Genomic DNA, 22,580 nt, shown 5'->3' with positions numbered 1-22,580 from the left:
AGTCGGGTGACGGGGGACGCAGGCCCACCCACTCCACTGTGTCCCAGCCTGGGGCCCTTGCAGCAGCAGGAGACTCGCTGCTGTGTCAGTGGGGATCCTGACTGCAACACACTGACCTGGGTTCTGGCTGAGCTGCAGCCAGATCAGGGTCGACTGCCCCCGGGCTACTTCCGGACTCCCCCTCGTAGGGTACCTGAGTTAGGGCGGTGTCCTCAGAGGTTTCCAGCACCACCGGTTCCACAGGGTAGCGGGCGAGGGGTAGGCTCGGCTGCTCCTCAGGGTAGCTGGCCAGGGGTAGCTCGGCTGCTCCTCGGGGTAGCTGGCCAGGAGTAGGCTTGGCTGGCCCGGCCAGTCTTGGTGTTGGCTGCAGCCTGCCGGCGTGTCCCAACCCAGAGCTAGGCCACAGGCATCTGGCCTCTCCGGTGGCTGGCTTTCAAGTGAGCTGGTGCTAAGGGAGGCTCATCCCTATGCGGGGCTGTGGGGTATTCCACCACCTTGCTACAGATGGGACTAGTGTGTATAACACTGGAGTAGATGGAATAAATAAAAGGATAATTTAGTGCTGAATAAATTAGTGCAAGGATAATTAAATATAGGGATGATGCAATTTACTAAAGTGATAATTGAGGCTGGCAAATTCAGTGAGATACATTGGGTTGTGCAGTAGGTCCCTCAAGGGAAGTGATGGAAGTTCCCTCAGCTATACTAAATTAAACTCTAAAAAATGAGTTATTCTTATGTCATCCATCTGTAGCGTGCAAGACACAAAATAAAGATGGTTCCTGCTGTGGGGCCCATGCAAATAAGTATGCACTCCCCAGTCCAGTTGTCCCTGGTTCTGTTGGAGAACGGCTTGCAGGTCTCCAGATGTGTGCTGTCGGCTCTTAATCGAAAGGGTGGGGCTACCGACTCTTTAACCAAGGCATACTTTCAACTCGGTGTTCATTAGGTGTTGAAACAAAATAGCTGTAGACAAAACTAAACAAAAAGCAGTTTTAGACAGTCCCACAAAATTGCTTCTCAAATTTGTGCAGATTTCACTCTTGTGATGGTATCATTTTGCTGGTTCCCAATCACCTTCATTATGTTCCGGGGTTCACAAGACCTGAATTTCTAATGCAGACAACATTTGTATAGGAAGGAATGACCATAAACCTTCCACGCCTTTTGCTGCATCATAAATATAAAGAAGCATAAATGGGCAGCGTCCAGTTTATTATTCCATTCGGAGGTCACCTTTGACTTCTCTATTAATAACTGTCTGTCCTAAGCAAGCATGGCTGAATGGTAGTGCTGGCTCTGAAAGCAGACATCAAAGCCCTACTGGGAATAGTCCCCTGACATTTTAAGCCAAAGTGGCCTCTTTCATATGAAGACGTTGTATAACAGAATAATTAAGTGGGAGGTTTGGGAGAGGATGAAGCTTTTTTTGGTACATGCTTAAGGCAAAATAATTCTGCATTAGCGTCTTTTGTGAGTACATGGCAATTTTCAGTGCATCAACACAAGGAGTATCTTGTGTTTAATTTACAGTTAAATCTCTTGTCTTTATACTCCACCCCATGGAAACAAATCTCATAAGAACATACATCCCCATGCTTTTGTGGTGAGCGGGCTGCAGATGGACCATTATGTGAAAACGTTGCCAGCTGTTAATTTCCAAAATCCCTGTATTATGGGGGTGTGCGAAACTATAAGGAAAGTATCAGGAAAATGGGTGAATTTTTCAATAGTGGGAGTGTCACAGTGTGTGGAGAAGTCAGGGCCCTGCATCCCTCTTCCTGAGATTCACCGTGATGCTCAGCCAACCAGTAAAACAGACGGTTTATTAGATGACAGGAACACAGTCCCAAGCGGCGCATGCAGGTTCAACCATAACCCCTCAATCAAGTCCTTCTGGGGGGTTTAGGGAGCTTAGACCCCAGCTTGGAGTTCTCTGCGTTGCATCACCCAGCCCAAGACTGAAAACAAAACCTCCTCCCGCAGCTCTCTTCCCCCTTCCCCCAGATCCTCCTCTCCTTTGTTCAGTCTCCCTGGCAGAAGATGTCACCTCTCCCAACCCCCCTCCTGGCTCAGGTTACAGCTCAGGTAGCTTCCTTCAAGGGAAGTCCCCCATCCCCAATGTAACTCCCCTGCAACATTCCCAGGTCAAATCCGCCCTGCTTCCTGCTCTGTAACAAGGAGTAACAGATGCAGGCGTAACCTTTTAGAGGAAGGCAGTGCGGTTGGGTGGTTAGCTTGGGACTCAGGAGAGCTGGGTTCTGTTCCTGGGTAAGCCATTTCCCGCGCATTAATTGATCCCTACCCCTTTTGTGTAAGAACATGGTTATTTATTATTTGTATTACCACAGTGCCTAGGATTCCTGTTCGTGCACCAGGACCCCATTGAACTAGCTCCTGTACAAGCCTAGAACAAAATCACTGTCCCTCCTCCCGGGGTCGTGCAGTCTAACATCTTTGAGGTTGACAGATGAAAACTGCTATTTAAGAGCTAGGTGGTGGCGGTGTTGTTGTTAATGTCACTGTGAAAGCTTCATCAAACCTTCACGTTTGATGTTACCAGATGAAATCCATAGCTGCAGAGTCTAGCCTCAGTAAGCATCTTAACTCTTACATATTGTGTGTGAAGACCAGGACCGTGAGAAAAGTTTGCTATGGGGCTGGACCTCCGTCCCCTAATTTAAGTGCCTTTTTAGCTAGATGCCTCCTTAATAGACTGCCTTGCAAGGAACCTCGCTCCCCAGTGAAATGAGTTCTGCCAGTGTGTTTGTCCTTGAACGTCAAATTGGATTCACATTTTGCCCTGGGATGTATAATGACTGTTGTTGTTTTAGAGCCTTGCTCAAATATGCATTTCAGGGAAATTGTTCCTGGATTTGGATCAGTTGAAATCCCACTTAATACCCACCAATTACCCATCACTTCTTCCAATTGTTGTGCCCTACAGATATTTGAATCAGAAGCTAGCTGGTAAGCATTAACATTAGAACAACGCAGGGGTAAAGGAGGTTGCTAGGATATGTTAAAAAGAAGGGAGGGGTATTTGCGAATGATTTCAAAGAAAATAACCAACTTCTGTTTTGCGTAAAGAGCTCTTTTGCAATCCACCCTTTTCAACCAAATCGCATCTGCTTTGAAGCCTGAGTCTAAGGCTATGTCTACACTGGCAATTGAACAACAAACCTTTTGTCTTTCAGAGGTGTTAACCCCCACTTACCCCCCGAAAGACAAAAGTTTTGCCAGTGACAAGCACCAGTGTGAACAGCGCAAATGCTGCTTGTTGAGGGTGGAAGTTTTTTGTTGCCAGGAGAGCCGACAAACAGCGGCTACACTGCACGACTTTTAGCGGCACGGCTGTAGCCACTTAGCCATGTCGCTAAAAGCTTGTAATGTAGACATAGCCTAAGTAGGCATAAGTCATGGGAGCTACAGCAAAGCTTACTTTTATCTTCTCTGGGGTTACATTCTTATATGATTCACAAGTTTGCATTTGTTCTTTGGTCTTTGTTAAGATCTCTCTTACTGCATGCTATGCGTGAGATTTTCAAAATGCCTAAGGGTGCAAGTCCCATTACAAGTCACAGGTACAGATGCTTTTAACCCACTTAGGGCCAGTTTTTCAAAGGTATTTAGAAGTGTAAAGATGCAGATAGGTGTCTAGTGGGATTTTCAAAAGCACTTAAGCAGGTTAGGTGCCTATCTCCATCTTTGGGCACCTTTGAAAATCCCACTTTATTTATCTGTTCATTTGCCTAGTACAGTGGCTTGATCTGGATGCGCCCTCTAGGGACTACAGCCGTATAAGTGAGTAATAATGATCCTTTGTCATCCTAAGATCCATGGCTCTGTTACAACGGGTATTTTAGCCAGGTGGCAGCTTGGGGCTAGAACCAGTCCTGTCAATCACTGGCAGCAGGGAAATGTCCCCCAGCGTTCCCAGCAGTTGTGTTGTGCCTCTGTGGCGGCAGACAGGCACCTCCTCCAGTCCTCCCTGCTGCAGAGTTTTTATGAGGAAAATTCCAATCTTTTGTTTTCAAACTTCTGACTAATTAAGAATGACTAACAAGCTGGCTCAATAAATCCCAGCTGTGTCTCAGGCCTGTGGTTGCATCTGGGGGAGTTTTCCCCTTAGCTCTATTTCCCTGTCTGAGGCATCTTGCAGTGGCTGATGTCCTCGGGGGCTTGAGGGAGGTAGGGAGGCCCAACAGGCATAACGAAAGGTCAGTCTCCCTGTCTGCCTCCCCATACTGAGGCCTTCCCTGTGGACAGAATGCTGTTTTCCTTCTCACTGCTGTGTTGGAAGGGTTGTCGCAGCTCCCTCTCCCTTGGGTAGGTAAGGAGCCAGGGAAGAATTGAGAAGTTGGCTCTGATTGGCATTGTCTTAGCTGCGCAGTCTGGTAAGGAGTCACCTCAGCCACCATCCCCCGGGCAGGGAAGAAGTTGGGTAGCATTGGAAAAACTAGCTTCAGCAGCAAGTGGCTTTCCATCCCTCATCTCCATGAGGGGAGTGACACCAGGAGGGCAGCAATCCAGAGGTAAGATGGTACCTAAGTCCCGAGAGCTATCACCAGCATCCAGGCTCCAGACTGCAGAACTTAGCCTATGCCATGTCCCCTCAGGCAGCCTGATGGAGGGCACTAGGCACTGCCAAAGCATCACTGCCCTTCAGACTCTGCCCTTCCTCCTTCTGCCACCTCAATAACAAGTCTCCCAAGAGTTCCTCTCTGATGCCCTAAGACTAGGCTGTGACCTCTGGGGGAAACACAGACCCTTCTGGCTTGTGTAGTAGAGCACTGGGACCTCCCACCCTCCACAAGCCAGTCTCTGGGCATCGGGTTTTGTGGGAGTTCATTCCCAAATCCCAGAGGGCTCCTTGAGAGATCCAGAGTGAGAGGGGAGACAATGAGTCCATATAACCATGTATCCCTCCTGTGCCCTGGAAAAACATGAGAGGAATGGAAACACCTGGAGTATGGGCTATTGTCTTATCTACCACTGCGGGTCGTTAGTCCATATGGAGGAGAATATCATGCCCAGCTTAGGGTTGCCAACTGTCTAATCTCACAAACCCAAACACCCTTGCCCTGCCCCTGCCACACACCTTCTCTGAGGCCCTGTCCCCACTCACTCCATCCCCCTCCTTCCATGGCTCTCTCTCTCCCACCCTCATTCACTTTCACCAGGCTGGGGGAGGTTGGGATGTGGGATGCGGGCTCTGGGAGGGAGTTTGAGTGCTGGGTGCAGGCTCTGGGCTGGGGCAGGAGGCTGGGGTGCAGGAGGGGGCAAGGGGTGCAGGCTCCAGCCAGGCAGTGCTGACCTCAGGTGGCTCCTGAAAGGGACCGGCACATCCCTCTGGCAGCGGCTCCAAGGTTGGGGGACCAGGGTGTCCTGCGGAGTCAGCGCTTGGGGCAGGCCAGTGTGCGGAGACCCTCTGCCGCCCTCCCTAGGGGCCATAGGGACATGCTGGCCACTTCCAGGGGCGGCACAGAGCCAGGGCAGGCAGGGAGCCTGCCTTAGGCCCACTGCGCCGCCAGACTTTTAGGGCTTAAAAACTCCCACTTTGATTTCAGTAGCCTCTGGGAGATAGAGCCTGATTCTGGGAGACTCCTGGCAAAACCCGGGGGGTTGGCAACCCCTAGTCCAGCTGCTGCTGCAGGTTGCCATGTCCTTCTGACCAAGATAAGTCCACCACCACTGACTGATCCTTAGCTCTGACGGGACAATCGGGAGAGCAGCCCAGATATGGAAGCCCGAGTAGGAAGTAAAGGCCTATTAAATGCACCAAAAAACAAATGACTGAATAATTAACGTCCATTCTGCATAATCCTTGGTGGAATATGGAGGAGTGTAACCCACATTAGTACCAGCGATGCTCTTTGCTCCCCTCTAGCAGAAAGGCAGGACAGTTAAGACATTGGCCTGGGGCTCAGGAAGCCTGAGTTCAATTTTCTGATCTGCCACAGACTTCCTGTGTGACCTCTAGCCTCTCTGTCCGTCAGCTCCCTCGCTGTAAAAATGGGGCTACTAGTAAATTCCCTCCTCACAGTGTCGTGAGGACAAATATGCTGCTTGTGAGGTGTTTGGATACTATGGTGATAGGGGCATGCCAATACCTGGACCATGGAAAGACATGGATGGGTCTGCTACTGTCCCCAGGTGAGGGTCTGTGGTGACAGGACTGGAACCCAGGTCTCTGGGATGGCCAATGCCTCCACACTGCTACCTGGCAGCCATGATCGGACCATATGCATTATCACTGTGAAGATAAATACCATAGGAATTATAGCTTTGGTGGGCCAGACTGACAGATTCTCTTGTGGCCCCTGATTGGTCCAGGCACCCTATTTAAGCCCAGGAAGAGGTCCTGGAAGTGTTTATGCAAAGAAAAGGATCCCCTGTCAGCTGAAGTGACAGACCTGCATCTCAGCTTGTTCTCGGGCTCCCAGCTCTGACCTTGACCCTGACACGTGGCTAGACGCTGACTCCTGGCCCCGGTTCTGACCCTTGGCTTTCCTCCTTTCTCTTGGATTTCTCTCTGACCACTGTGCCTGACTTCAGTCCTGGTCCTCTCTGCTAGGCCAGAATACCCACGTCCTGCCTGTGGACACCCTGACTCCGAGCTAATAACTTTAGATCCAGCGGCCCTAGGTTCACTCCTCATAGAGTACCAACAAGGTCTTCTGTAAGGCAGGAGGACTGAGGGCCCTTGTAATTTTTCACTTCACTTGTGTAAATGCAAAAGCTATTTTTATTTGATATTTTGTCAGTTCTGCCTATGCCCCGTGCTACGTCCATCACTCTATTATAATTGAAAATGAATCACAATATCATCAGACGAGACTCTGTTCAGCAAACAGACTTCTAAACAATTGTTCATGTACTGTACTTGTTGTATCCTTTCTAAAATTGCTAAGCTGGCTGCCTCCAGGGTAGTTTGCAATAGTGCATTTCATAGGGTAAGAATAACAATGACATGTATAGGTGCTCGTGCTGAAAGGCCTCTCTGCGTGCCATGACAAAATTAGAAGAAACAGGCCCTATGCCTATAAAAAAACCTAACAGCTTAATTATGTGCTGGTTAAACTAAAACGTTACCCACTTTGAGCATGTTTGAATGCCGGTTTGTTTTGTCAATTTAGCAGGCAAGGCTCCAGGTTTTAATGCTCTTAGGAGGGCGTTTAGGGTGTGAGGAGAAGAATTTGTGAACTGCTGCCTGATGGAATAACAGGTCCTGCCTCTGAGGCTCTGTGGATAGCGCTTTCTTCCTAGACTTGGGCTAACGAAAGCTCATAAATCAGGCATGAGCATTTTAGGCATTCAGGAGGCTTGTCACTGTGATGAGAAACATGAACATGGTGGTGCATGCTAGATCCTTAGGGTAACTAAGCTGCAAACAAAGACGTCAGTTTGGTATAAAATATTTCCTTTTGAGGACCGAGCGTGCCTTAGCCAGGTGATGCACAAATGAGGAAGCTGCTGCTAATTGCGAGTGATTCAATCCCCACAATTATTGCGTGGGAGAAAATAAGCAAAACAGGGACAGGCATGCCAGTATTTGAGATAAAGGCGGCTGCTGGCCCTTTGCTTTCATTAAACAAATGTTAGCAAACTAAGTAGATATGTAAAAGAGGAGAAGTCGTTGTCCAGGGACAGAAATCAGTGTGCAACCTTTAGACAGTCAAGAGTTTGTGTCAAATGGAAAATCAGGCAGCTACCTCATTATATGTACAAGAGTTTGTAGAAAAATCCTCCTGCCTTGGCAAGGTCTGATCACAGATAAAGATGTGAAAGAAAGACCTGACTTAGGGCAGGTCCATACTCACCGCGCGGGTCGACGCGGTAAGTTCGACTTCACGGAGTTCGAACTATCGCGTCTGATCTAGACGCGATAGTTCGAACTCCGGAAGCGCCGCGGTCGACTCCAGTACTCCACCACTGCAAACGGCGGTGGTGGAGTTGACGGGGGAGCCGCGGAGTTCGACCCTGCCGCGTCTGGACGGGTGAGTAGTTCGAATTAGGGTACTTCGAATTCAGCTACGCTATTCCTGTAGCTGAATTTGCGTACCCTAATTCGAACCCCCTTTTTAGTGTGGACCAGGCCTTAGAGGGAAAAGAAAGTTCAAACTCTATGACCCACCTTGTTCTTTATCCTCCCATTGACACTGGCAACAAAGGGGTTAGTTACTACCAGTTGTGCATTTGTGAGGCACGGGTCGGGTATTTGTCCAGTAGGAACTGGTCAGATAATTGCAAAAAGGCTCAGTGATCCCAAAAGAACGTACTGTGCTGATGGCAAGCGCCGGAGAATCAGGAGCAGTGCAAATTGCTTATTGCACTTTGCAATACATCAGAAGTAATGGTGGGGGGGGGGAGGGAGTGGAGAGGGAGGGGAGGAAGCAACATTTCATCCCCAAACTGGCCCAATCCATAATAAAATCAGCAAGAAATGCTGATTTTTGGCTTGAAGCAAATCTCGCTAATGCTGCCAAACTGCAACTATTGTAACTTTATTTTGTTTTTGCCCCTTTTTATCAGCTTTGTTAAAGGAACTAGGGGCTAATGAGACTTTGGGCCCATATCTTGTCCTGAAGCCACATTCTGGCGCTTTGTCAGAAATCTCATGGCCATCGATGTGTGTTCGGTCACTGCTTGAGGGCATTATAATAAAGAAGAGGTCCGAACCTCTTCTCACTTACCAATATACCTCTATTGCTTCAATGGAGAGACTGATTTTCACTCCCGTTAGGGCTTGTCTATATGTGGAAGCTATTCTGGAATAAGGTAGGGTGAGCAATTAAAGCGCTATAGCTAATAAGAGTGTCCACACGAGCGCGGCTCCCAGCGCTTGGAGCCTGTCCACACTAACGCTTTAAAGCACTCAAACTTGCTGCACTCAGGGGCGTGATTTTACACACCCCTCAGCTAGCAAGTTAGAGCATGAGACAATGTAAGTGTAGACAAGCCCTAAAGCGCTGTAATTGAACCGCTGTTGCATGTCCACACTGTGCTCCTTGTGTCGCTGGAGCACGTCCATACTAGCAGCTTTAGCAAGTGCACTGTGAGCAGCTATCTCGCTGTGCAACTGGCCGCAGGGTACTTTGGGAAGGGTTTGCAATGCCTCATGGGGCAGGTACAGCATCACATGATGCAGGTTTCTCAATCTCATTGTTCCCTGGGCATCCTACTAGATTGCCAGCTGCTTTTCAAATGAGGGGGAGAGTGAGTGTGTCGGCATGCTATCTCCTAAATTCAGACAGCCGCTGGAAGCAACCTTTCTTGAAGCAGGGGAACAGGGTGGCCATTGCACCCCAGAGGGATGGGATTGTAGCAGAAGAAAACCTTTAGAAATGGTGACTCTGCACTTTCTCCGTTTTGTGTTCGTGGTTTCTCACAGGTATAGCTCCAGGCGGACACTTGTTCAAACCAGTGCACTTCAGTTCCCATCCCAACCCATTCCTTTGTTTACAAACAGCCTCAGTTACCACCGCCTTCGCTGAGAGAGCCAAGGGGCGATGCCTAATAGCTGTGTTGAGACATGGACTCTCTTCCCATTAATTGTGCTGTATTTATATTGCTGTAATCCCCACAGGCTCCATTCAGGATTAGAGCCCCATCATGCGAGCACTGTACCAACAGAGCTCTCCATGAATACCTGTAAAATGCCCTCATATTTAATGAATACTTTGGAGCCTTAGTCCTGTTGGAAATGCCTTGCAGTCAAATCACTTCTAGTTTGTTGCCCGCTTACCCAGTTAGAGGATGTCCCGGCCTTCAAATCTGGCACTGTTCACTAGTGCTAAATTCTAGTGCTTAGCTACCCTGGTGATGGAGACCTTACAAATATCCTAGGTAGATAAAGTTGCCTGAAATGTAAATAGTCTATGCGGTATTGCCAACCCAAAATGTCCAAAAATCATGCATCAGGCTCACCAAAAAATCATGAGATTGGCTTGAAAATCATGAGATTATGTAAAAGTGATAGATTTGGTATTTTTTTATTTGCCTTCTGCTTTTTGAGCCTTTAGGGTGCACTGGAGTCACATTTTGAAGGTTTCCCCACATCCACGAGGGCTAGAAACTTACATTTTCTTTAAGAATGAAGGCTGAAATCATTACGTATCCACTTGACTCCAGGAACTGGGGCTTTAAGGAAAACAATAATTATCATGAGGCTCATGACAAAATCATGAGAGTTGGCCACACTGCCTATGACTTTTTAAAATGTAAGCATCTTAAGCTCTCACATGAGGTGTTCTGTTGTGCCATGAACTCAAAAATCACCATTAGACAGAGTGATATACTGCCCTCCTTGTGACACAATGTGAGAAAAGAACAGGAGTACTTGTGGCACCTTAGAGACTAACAAATTTATTTGACCATAAGCTTTCGTGGGCTACAGCCCACTTCATCGGATGCATGCAGTGGAAAATAAAGTAGGAAGATAGATAGATAGATATATACACACACAAAGAACATGAAACAATGGGTGTTACCATACACAGTCTAACGAGAGTGATCAGTTAAGGTTAAGTAATAATAGTAATAGCTCACCTTATCTGATCACTCTCATTAGAGTGTGTATGGTAACACCCATTGTTTCATGTTCTCTGGGTGTGTATATATATATATCTTCCTACTTTATTTTCCACTGCGTGCATTCGATGAGGTGGGCTGTAGCCCACAAAAGTTTATGCTCAAATAAATTTGTTAGTCTCTAAGGGTACGTCTATACTACCCGCCCAGGTCGGTGGGTAGCGTTCGACTTCTCGGAGTTCGATATATCACGTCTCATCTAGACGCGATATATCGAACTCCGAACGCGCACCCGACGACTCCGGAGCTCCACCACCGCGAATGGCGGTGGAGGAGTCGACGGGGAAGCCGCGGACTTCGATCCCGCGGTGTCTGGACGGGTAAGTAGTTCGAACTAAGGTAGTTCGTAGCTGAACTTGCGTACCTTAGTTCAAACCCGCCCCCAGTGTAGACCAGGCCTAAGGTGCCACAAGTACTCCTGTTCTTTTTGCAGATACAGACTAACACGGCTGCTACTCTGAAATGTGAGAAAAGAAACCCAGGACATGCAGCTCAGTGAGAAGGCTTGTGACTAGTCAGCATTCAAGTAAAAGTGCCAGGTCCTATAAAACAATCATTTAAAGTCTCAGTTATCAAGGCATAGGACATTTCTTGTGGTTAGTCAGAAAATAACTAGTGCCAGTCAAAATTTTTCAGATGAAAAAATAATTTTAAACAAAAATCCTCCCCCTCCACCCTTTTTTTTTTTTTTTGGTAAAGAAAATCTGTGGAAAATGTTCAAGTCCTTCACATTTTTATATATATTTTTTTCAATAAAATACTGAAAACCTAAAGTTTTCAAGTTTTTGAAAAGTGAAAGCCACCAACCTCCTCACCCAATTTATGTTGTTCAGTTGCTTTGGTTAACTTTTTAAAAAAAGAAAAAAAATGGAAAACACCAGTAAAATTTTTTGAAAAAACTGAAAACATGGAAATTAGTTCCCCGTTTTCTGACCAGCTGAACTAATTGCTAACCCGCAAGGAAGAATCAACAATTTTTGCCATTCTTTCAGTATTAAGCTAAATTTAAGGGAAAACATTTGTAAAATACTCTGTGTGGCATTTTCTTTTTATTATTTGGCTTTGGGGGCCAAATTCTCCCTTAATCCTTTCCTGCACTGGGCACAGGAAAGGGAGGGGTGGAAGTTAGCTTTGAGCCTCTTGCATTCTGACCTACTGCTTATTTGTAACAGCCCTTTATGGGCTAGTACTTCACAAGGGAATAGCCAGGGACGTGTCACTCTGAGCTTCCCAGTGACAGCAGGGATACAACACTGATCCTCCTGCTCCATAAACACAGGCCTTTACCGCGTCGGCTACAGGGACAAATTACTCTTTACCCATGGGCTGGGGAAGAGATGTGAGGGTTGTGAAAGAGTTTGTACAGGATGGACAAATCCTGGCCAAAACTTGTTGCTTCATTAAGTTGATTAGAATAGCGGGGGAGGGTGGATTAATAAGATTTTATTACCCTTATTAAATTAACCCAAATAGTTACATAACAGTGGACTTCCTGGATCATATGCCATTGTTTCCTCGGGCATAAAAGTCTGGTACCAAGCTCTGCTCCACCAGTGCAAGTTGAGGCTGGGTGAATGATGCATTCATGATTGCCATGCTCCAAGCGCCAACAGTACTGGCGCTAAGGAAGGAGGTGTGTTCAAACTCCCACACAATATCGCTTTGGCTACCTGGTTGCATCAGAAACTGCTGTTGGCCTACAGGACTTTAATTATTAATTCAGAGGCGTTACATGTTGAAGCTTTCTTGAAAGCAGAGTTGAAAGGTAAAACATTGAGACAAGGGAACTTCTCTCGTGCCTCCTGCTGAGTGAGAGCAATTAGAGGAGATGAAAGCTGGATTTATGAGCAGTGCTTAACCGCAAATATGGGTGATTTAGCAATAGTACAGGTGTTTGTGAGACACTGAGGCTGGAGAAAGGGAATGAGAAGAGACATGAATCAGAGATAACTCCATCACGTTGAATGGACAAGTTAACACAGAGATAGACCTTGGGAGGTCTTGAAGAAAGAGTGGGCTTACCTGTGCAGCTGCACAAAAAGCAAAAGGCTATTTGGGAATAGCATCCCCACAAGAGATGTAGCTTGGCTGGTTTGGAACTAGGAAGAGGCTGATCTCGACAAGGAAATAACAGTGTTTAGGTGAGAGCTGGTGGTATATGTTTATATGACTAACCGCCCCCTGGGCTGACAGCAGGGTCTGAAGCCTGGATCTTCAGTGCTAAAAGCATAAGCTCTATTGTTTGAGCTAATTCCATTATCTGGAGCAATAGCAAGCTACTAGAAGAGGACAAAGACCCCCCTATTCCCCTGTGTGCATTACCCTTAAAAGGAAGGTGGAGATGGAGGGTCCATGGGAGGCTATAAAATCAAACAGCACCCCATTCCTCATTTGCCAAGCTGAGGTCACGTCTAGATATGCATGAGTGGGGACTGAATTCCCATGACCAGTCCAGTCCTTGGTCTTTTTCTCAAGACTGCCAGCGAGGCCCAGATATGGTGATTTATTATGTGAGCATCTGTCAGTGGGATGGAGCCCACCATATCATTTCACAGCTGCCACCAGAGAATGATGACTTTATGCCGCTACCAGTTTTAGCCACATTTGTTCCAGTGCCCTGCGGGTTAAGGGCTTGTGATCCTATGGCTGGTTTTCAAGCTTCATTATGGTGTTGTTATTTTGGTTTGGGGAACAAACAAGGAGTTGCTGTCATATGTAGCCTACTGAGAAATCATCAAGCCTCCACCAGGGATAAAGAAGTGTTGGATAATTCAAATGATAGCGAAGCAACATTTGTCAGAGAAGCATCAGCAGATTGCACCTGCTTTCAGCAGAGTTCTTTGCAAAGCAAATTGCTGCCTTAGGCAAGATGTCAGCCTCTCCTTGAAGCTATTGTGCACTTCAGAGCTACCACTTTTTTTGGTTTGTTTGCACCAATAAGAAGCCATAATACAACTAATGTGAGTGAACAGCTCTGTGTAGAAAAAATAACCTTCAAGGCAGATTGCTATGCTGGTAATTATATATCAGTCTGGTACACCTCTACCCCGTTATAACGCTACCCGATATAATATGAATTCGGATAGAATGCGGTAAAGCAGCGGTTCGGGGGGTGGGGGTTCGGGGGGGCTGCGTGCTCCGGTGGATCAAAGCAAGTTCGATATAACGCAGTTTCACCTATAACGCGGTAAGATTTTTTGGCTCCCGAGGACAGCATTATATCGAGGTAGAGGTGTATTTCAAGAAGGGAAGCAGATAAGTGCCTTTTGATTTTGGTGGAGTCAGATGCAGCTTGGGAAGAAAGTTGAACGGGAAAGAGGCTTCCTCGGCACTTCTGCCCTTTGTTTATTTTTCAGAAATGTGAAACCTATTCTGCTCTGACAAGTGGCAGCTGAGTCAAGATCAGCTCTTTACAAACGTATCTCGGCATCAGCTCAGGTTATAGTCACAGTAACCCACAGCGCTTGCTCTCCATCTCAGTTCTATTCCTGGAGACGGTGGAGCGAGCAAGTGGAGGAGAAGGAGGTTTTGAGCTGACCCACTAGTTCTGAATAGAGATGCTTGTACTGTCATGCAAAGAAATGGGGTTCAACTCCTGAGTGAAGGCTCCGCTTTCCTAGACAAGCAGGGTCTGCAGGAACTGCAGAGTCAGGGCATTCAGCTCCAGGAGAAAGCACCTCACCTTTCTCAATAGTGAATCCCTCTGGCTGGTTAAGATGAAGCATTGATGGACTTTGCTCACGTCGGTCAAAAGGGAGGTCGCTGCACTGTGAGGCCTCCAGGATGTGGGCTCTTCAGCATCCTTATTTCCAAAGGATCTCAAAGTGCTTTAGAAACTATTGTATTCAGACTGTACAAAGCACAAGGAAGACACCACTCAGCACTGCAAGCATGGGGGCTCCTTCTCAGAGGGCATGAGTCTGAGGCAGTAGTGATCAGCAGTCACTTTGGAGAAAGCAGTGTTTTTGTTGTGAGAGCCAGTGTGTGTGTGACTGTGTGTTGGGGGACTGTGACAGAATGTGAGACTATGTGTGTGTGTGTGTGACAATCTGTATTGGGGGACAGTGCCTCGTGAAGAGGTGTGTGTGTGTGTGTGTGAAGTGATCAGAGGCAAAGCAGCGCAGGCAGGCAGGGTCCAGGGAGGGACTCCATTCCAGGCAGCGGTGGGGCAGGCTGCCAGTGACTGGCTGCACAGCTCTGGGCTCCCCGGGGCTGGAGTGGCAGAGCGAGAGGCTGGAGTCCTCAGCCGGCTGGCTGAGGCATGAGGGAGGGAGGGGGCGGGGTTGGGGGGAGGGGAGAAGCCCGCCGGCCCAGCGTGACCGGAGGGGCCGGAGACTAAAGGGTTCCAGCTGCAGCCAGCGAGGGGAATGGTGCCCCAAATTTCAGGTGCCCCACACAGCCGCATATGCTGCTTATGCCTAAGGACGGCCCTGGTTGGGATGGTCTTGGGCCAGGAGAGTACGTATTGGCAGTGTAACAGTTCTTTGTGTTGGCATGCTCAGGATAGAGTTATTCGGTAAAATCGAGGCAATAGGTGATGATCTTGTCCTCAAAGGCCTGAACAGCTGATAAGTACCTGAGTATCAGAGAAAGTATCTGAGTACCAGAATGGGAGCCAGGAACTCCTGAGTACTAATTACAGCTCTGACACTGAGCTCTTCTGTGCCCATGGAGAAATTGACCCTATGTGCCTCAGTTTCCCAATCTGTAAATCAGGGATAAAGATGCTTGCATACAGTGTCTCCAAAGGGTAGATCCTGTCTGCAAAATGCCAGATATGTTTATAGTGCTCCCAAGGTGAAAAGTACTGAGAATGATTGTCATACAGTTCAAGTGGCCATGGTACAGCTACCATCCTCAGCTGATGTGAAAGCTAGCCACACTGCAATATCATAATTTATCCCCTGGGAAATTGAGAAGCTGTGTTGAATTTGAATGGCCGTTATGGAAAGCTGCATCATACATCCTGATCCTCGGTACACACTGTGACACAACAAATGGCAGGTAGCTGAGCAAATATTTATTTCTGAATGGAATGTGATTCTCAACTCTTTCATTAATAAAATGGACAGTTTGTGTGGTGTGCGTGATTGAATCGCCTGTGGTTGCCTTAATAATGAAGCAAGCAATGCTTATTTCAGCCCCACTGGCGGTTGTTGTAATTAGCCAGAGGCAGAATAGAAAGAGCCATGACATTATCCCCAGGATTTGCCTATGTACTTACCGTGTTGCTGCCTTTCCAGTAAGGTGAATGAGATCGCAGGTCGGAAACATGAGCTAACAGGCATTTCTGAAAAGCGCAACATGTTCTGTGGTGTGGGGAATCTGTTGACGGGCATTAGTTCAGTACTGCTGCTGCAGCTTGTGATTTTAAAACAAAACCTTTCCATACTAAAGATTAATTAGTGGCTGATACACAGATATGACGCATCATCTCTGTACAACACCCCGAGACAGAGAAAAAAACAGTGTGTCCTAGAAATGTGATGCTATCATTTTAGAGATGAGTCAAAGTAACGGGTAGTCCAAGTTAGGGCATAAGCCAAAGCATGGACTGCTGCACCGGAGTGGAGAGGAGAAAAAAGGGTCCAGCTGGGGCCACCCCTCCCTCCAGCACCTTCCTCGACTCTGAACTGTCCTGGGGGGACCCATCACAGGTGGTGTCTCCCCTCTCCCTGCACCATATGAGCTTGGGAGAAAGCAGCAGAGGAGCCAGCCAGAGACCCCAGCTAGTAGGAACAGAAACAGCCACAGCAGGGACTTTGGGTCCTTTGGAGAATTTTCTGCGGTGTTGTGGACTAGACTCTCTCTGCTCTGTGCTGGGCTAATTGGCTGCTTGTTTCTACCCTCCTTCACAATCTCTTCACCTCAACCTCACTCTTCTGACCCTCTTCCCTGCCCCCCTACCTCCTTCCCTTCAATGTCCCTTCCCTTGAGCTGATCCCCTCCTTCCCAAACCCACCAAAACAGAAAAGAATCATGGAACTACACCTCTACCCCAATATAACGCTGTCCTCGGGAGCCAAAAAATCTTACCGTGTTATAGGTAAAACTGCGTTATATCGAACTTGCTTTGATCCCCCGGAGCGCACAGCCCCGCCCCCTGGAGCGCTGCTTTATCGCGTTATATCCGAATTCATGTTATATTGGGTCACGTTATATCGAGGTAGAGGTGTACCATGACTTTGCTACCATCATCCTGTTCACTCTGCTTGGATGTGATGCCCCTTCCCCCATCCTGTGTCTGTCCTGTCTAGTGAGATTAGATGAGCCTTGGGGCAGGGACTGTCATTTTGTTCTGTGTTTGTACAGCTCCTGGCACAATGGGGTCCCAGTCCATGACTGGAGCTCCTAGGCTCTACCATAACACAAATAATAATAATAATTAACTAAACAGTATAGTACTGTGGTAAACTAGCAAGTGTGATTACGTATGACACTGTTTTACTGGATGGAATGAGAACTTTTCAGCTATGTGTCATAGACCCTATAGTCTTAACAATAAATGGCGAATTTCCTTTAGCTAGAATTGGAGATGCCATCTATGCAAAAGGAACCCAATTACTAATGATCATCACCAAGAGTCAGAAAATGATGGGCTCAGATTCATTATTAACCAGTGCCATTCACCATTAAACATGCATCTTTTATGCAAGCTGGTATATAGCATGTTTCTTACCATTAACCAATATGAGCCTTCACATCTGTGCAGTAAGAGAGAAATGAATATAGGCAAATCCTGTAAGATGAATTCCTTTTCCCCATTCAAATATTCTAATACTCCAGAGAAACACAAATTCCTATTCATCAAGAAGTGCATGGTACGCACAAGTCCACTTATTGAAATTTATAAGAATAAATAAGTAATTCATGTTTATTTTGCAAAGACACAGGAAATCTTGCAGGGCTAATCATTTCACTGGGGATAAAGTTTTATGGTCTGCAGCATGATAAGAGCATATATAGGGGGTTATCATATTATTTGTTCAGCCTAAGAGAACCAGACTGCACTTGTGTGTGACAACAGACTAAATCCCTCAGTAATTTATTGTATAGACCAGTAAACCTTGCTCAGACCATGCTGACTGAAGCAAAGAAGGCATTAACCAGCTGATCTTACTCTGATATCTGTCATATTGTTACCCACAGAAAACATGGGAGTAATTCAGCCCACTCTATGAGGCCAGTAATTATTACTATTTTTATTGTGGCAGCAGGCAAAATGAGCTTGGCTGTATACAAACAAATGTGAAGAGACACTGTCCTAAACTGCTTACACCACAAAGGTGGGCAAGTTGATTTTGTGCCTGGGCTAGTAAATGTTCATGATGGTTTTGCAATGCTAAGGTATCTGTCAATTATTTAAATATCCAACAAATTAGGCCTCGGCAGCTCAGGAGACTGGTAATAGGATTACAGTCCCCTTTTTTAGGTCACCAGTCCAGATTTGTCCCACATGGGTAGTGACCAAAATCTGCTTCCAGCTGGTGGTGGTTTGGTAGCTATCTGAAATGAGTTCATTTTCCAGTGTGCAAGTACGTAAATTCCAAAACCACCTTCACAGCTGATACTGACGGATGCCCTTATTGACAGTCTCCTCAGAGCACAGTAATGCACTTTCATGTGGGGGGTAGCTTGGATGAGAAAGCACTGATTATTTACAATTCCAACAGTGAATCCCAAAGAAGCATTCTGGCTACGTGTGTTGTGCAGCTGTTAATCAAGTTGTGAACGAGAAGGCTCTTCATAACAGAGAGGTAAACAGTTTGGCTTGGAGCAGAGTTGGGTGGGAAACTAACATTTTTGCAAAAACAAATTTTGGTTTTGCATTGACAATTGAGCATTTCAGTATTCAGCCCAGCACTAGAACAGAGGGGAGGGGATCTTTGCAGACGTGATTGAGTTTGAAAGCAAGGTCGATCAGACACCAGTTTCAGAATGCCCTCTTCCTGTATGGACTATCAAAATATTCAGAACTAGTGAAATGTGTGTATCAAATGGAGAATAGGCCCCTAAAACTGCATTTATAACTCTGTTCTTTGTGTCCAAGAGAAACCATCACCTTCTTGATTTTAGTGAAATCCCCAAATGCAGAATGTGAAACCCACTCTGCACTACTCTTGCCTCTGGAAACTGGTAACCTTGCCAGTTGAGCACGGACTCTTCAGGTGGTTAATTGAATAATTGGCTTCCCTGGTTAATAGAACAAGAAGTAAACACAGGATTCATATTTTTGTGCTGGCTGGAACCATCTACATGGATTTAGGGCGAGGAGGTCCTGACTGCGAGTGAATGAAGTTTGGATTTCCTGAAAGAATTAAAATAGATTTTTTAACCTACACACAATCTCTTCTTCACTTTGATTCATAATCCTGCTCCTGATCATTGAACACTTCTGAGAGGGAATAAACCCCCCACCTTTGCAACCTGATGCAATGCCTCAGCATTTGTTGCACCATGTGTGGAGAGTGTTCCTAAAGAGGATGTGGATGTGGTTTGTGGCTCTTCTCTGCTGAAGTGCTGACACCTGGTGGACTATGAAGGCCATGACAACTTGTCGGGTCTCACCACATTTCAGTCTTGATTGCATCAGCCTAAGAACCTGACTAATAAAGACTGCAGAACTGGAATTAATTTGCAAACTAGATACCATCAGATTAGGCCTGAATAAAGACTGGGAGTGGTTGGGTCATTACAAAACCTAAACTTAATTTCCCCAATACCAATTTCTCCCTACTGCTACCCACACCTTCTTGTCAACTGTCTGTAATGGGCCACTCTCTTATCACTTCAAAAGTTATTTTCCCTCCTTTGGTATCCTGCTGTTAATTGATTTATCTCGTTAGACTGACCTAACACTTGGTAAAGCACCCCCATCCTTTCATGTATGTATACCTGCTCCTGTATTTTTTACTTCATGCATCTGAAGAAGTGGGTTCTAGCCCACAAAAGCTTATGCCCAAATAAATTTGTTAGTCTCTAAGGTGCCACAAGGACTCCTTGGTTCTTTGACTGCTACAGACTAACACGGCTACCACTGAATTCTGGTGGTGTTTCATTAGGTACCTCTGGCTGTTGTGACCTTCTGAGCAATAGGTCCTTTTCTTTCACTTGGTCATTTTCCAGATGGCTTTCCCTTCAGTCAGCCTTGAAACTGGGGTTTATTTTCTAACTAGTGCACCTACATTTTTTAGTTTTATTTTTAAATGATAAAGTGAATTCAAAGACAGTGTATAAACTGGAAATGGGCCCAAGCCCCTGAGTCTGGATCTGGACCTGATCTTCTACAAAGGCCAGATTCAGGGTTTTTGTTCAGTGGACCGTAGAGATGTGAATTGATGTGAAGCGAAGCGCCAGCTCTGAAAGAACATCAGAGGTGTTTTGTTGCAGGACTATCTCTAATAAAAACATTCAGCTTACTAAGCCTCCGTGGGTCCCCACTGTGAGCTGTTATGTGCTAGCAACTCCTGTGTTTGTCAAACCATTCTGCAGAGATACATGATGTAAATGTTACCTAATGGGTAGGACAGTGCCTTTGCAATTTCAGGAAACTAGGGGTTGTTTCATGTTTCCCAACAGAGACATTTGCAAGTCACCCCCACGCTGTCAATTGCTGGGTTTTAATAAATTATTGGAACAAGGAAGCCAGTCGCAAACACTCATGTTAATTAAGAAAGACAGACTCTTTCGATCTGATTGTAGTATTGCCAGTGTTACAACACATTGCCCAGAGGAGTGTGCTTTGAATGCTTCCTGCTTTTTAAACTTTCCAAGTAGTGAGTTTTCCCCCCAACTCACACATCTGATGATAATCCATGGAATGACTTTGCCAAAAGGTATAGGGAGGGAGTGAAAGGCAGAATGAGATGAAATCAAGACTAACAAAAGAGGAAAGGAGGCAACTGCTTGCTTGCTTCATTTATCTAAGGCCCTGTCCACAGTGTGGTAGAACAGTGCAAGTAAAGCCCATGTTTAAGCATGGTTCTTGCTAGAGGGCTTCTATCAGGATCTTGCTCATCTTTGGGACAGATATATTTTATCTCATAGCATGCCAAGGGAAGTCACATGGTTTGAATTGTACTTGGCACAGGGCCAAAGGCAAGAGTCAGAAAGAAGATACCATTTTGCCACTAAGTACTATGGTACAGTATGAAGTCCTGGAGAGATCTGCTCTGTTTCATAGAAGGGCAACCGAGGCAGAGATAGCAAAACACATTTGTTAAGGGCTCAGTCCAAGCATATACTGGACAGAACCCTTGGGAAGTTTTGCTAGTTCCAGATTGATACACTGGATACATTACTGTATAACTATATTCAACAATATATCCCACAAAACTGATAACTCCTTGCTCTAATGCCTAGTTTGTTTTAATTAAAGACTTCCAAGGATGCAGCATACAAGTGTATACAGTGGGTCAAATTCATCTGTGGTGCATTGATAATAATAGAGTTGCATCAAGCATTCATTTGGCCCAATGGGTACTGCACTAACTAGAGGCAGGTCTGAGCCAAAACCCCAGGCTCACACTTTGGTCCAGCTGTGAATTTCATGTGTAGCCCTGTGATATATAATGGATCGGTACCAAGCCCCTGCTGTTGAATGTCCACACCCAAATGTTGCAGGTTCGGCCCGTCTCTAATGCCATCCCTTACAAAAGGCCATCACTGAACTCAGGCGTTTATGTTAGGGCAAATGGGCATGAAGTTGCCATTGACAAGAGCACTGCTGGACCCACAGCCCCCAGATTTGAATATGTGAAGCTCCATTTATTTGGTATTTACAAGAGGCAGGACAACCTGCTTCAGCTGGAAGCAAGAATTTTATACGCAGCCCTGAATTAATTGAGTCAGTTGGGCTGATGCAATAGGACAATGATGCATGTCCCCACTGCTCTTTGGAGAAATGAAAGTGGAAGGCTTTAGGTGATTCTACAGGGTGAGGCACCACTAATGTTAACGGCTTTCACTAGCAATGAGATCAAGACATTCCCAGCTTCTAAAGGCCTGTGGGGAATTTGCCACTCCAGGCTGCTGCAAATGGCTCCTTTTATGGGCTGTTGTGGTTTCATATGCCAAGGCAAGAAAACTGGAAACATTCCTAGTTGTATGCGCCATCATATTAGCAATTTGCAGTGTTATTGTAGTCGTGTGGGTCCCAGGATATTAGGGAGACAAGATGGACGAGATAATATCTGTTATTGGATCAATTTCTCTTGGTGAGAAAGACAAGTTTTTAAATTTACTTAGAACTCTTCTTACGGTGTTTTGTAGTCTTTGCAGTAGTTCTTGTATTGCAAACTTTTAAAGTGAACACCGCCCTAGTTTTGGCTACTCGGTAATGAAGCCTGCAGTTGTCGACTTCTGGAATATTAATAACTGCTGTGGTCATTATGTAGCACACTTGCGTTAAAACCATGCTTCTTCTGAAAGGCTCTCTCTCTCTCTACAGGTGAGCTCACTTTAAGCTAGTAATGCCTGCCTTTGAAGTGGAATTGCTGGATTCAGGTGCCTATCACCTTGGAGCCAAGTTCAAATATCGGTGCAATCTGCAGAGATGAAAAGTCATTCCCATCTGACAGCTGTGTTTAATTGCTCAGTTGATATAAGCTGGTGGCCTCCCTTCACTTTTAGGGAGGAGGCGTCTGCTTCATGAAAACTGCTCTGTCAAGGCTCCTTTATTGAAAGGTCAAGGATTAAAAGGGCCATAGAAACCCAGGCTGAATGGAGGAGTTTTGCTGCCTTAGACAAACCTAAACCCAAGTTACTCTATCTGCAGTCCCCCTTACAAACAATTATCGGGCCTTTTGTTGCCCCTAACACTGTGCTGCCCTGCGTGACCAGTTGTTCCACCTTCTCTGCTAGAGATGATGCCGATGGAAAATGAAACTCCCTGCTCAGCCTTAAGTTAGAGGTGATCTTCTCAGATTTGAGTGAAGAGATATTGTAGGGGTCATGTGGGGGCCGCACAGGGAAATTTGTATTGGTTG

At 46.2% G+C, this 22,580-nt stretch overlaps 1 protein-coding gene across 4 annotated transcripts in view; it reads left to right on the top strand.

Moving 5' to 3' along the window:
• The window catches only part of KLHDC4 (kelch domain containing 4), a 75,146-nt gene that overhangs the window by 4,636 nt on the left and 47,930 nt on the right, over positions 1-22,580 (top strand). Inside the window, exons 1-2 of one of the 4 annotated variants that reach the window (XM_039503142.1) lie at positions 21,473-21,529; positions 22,043-22,504. The exons of 2 other annotated variants lie outside the window; for them this stretch is intronic. The gene's annotated coding sequence lies outside the window, so the exon portion shown is untranslated. Of the gene's footprint in view, positions 1-18,302; positions 18,351-21,472; positions 21,530-22,042; positions 22,505-22,580 lie in introns of those variants that run through there. One more of the 4 variants, XM_039503144.1, reaches the window with a different exon arrangement.

Source organism: Mauremys reevesii, linkage group 16 (genome assembly GCF_016161935.1).
Source record: "Mauremys reevesii isolate NIE-2019 linkage group 16, ASM1616193v1, whole genome shotgun sequence".
NCBI lineage: Eukaryota > Metazoa > Chordata > Testudines > Geoemydidae > Mauremys > Mauremys reevesii.
The sequence above is the reverse complement of the archived record's forward strand: the minus strand, read 5'-3'. Positions and strand labels throughout refer to the sequence as shown.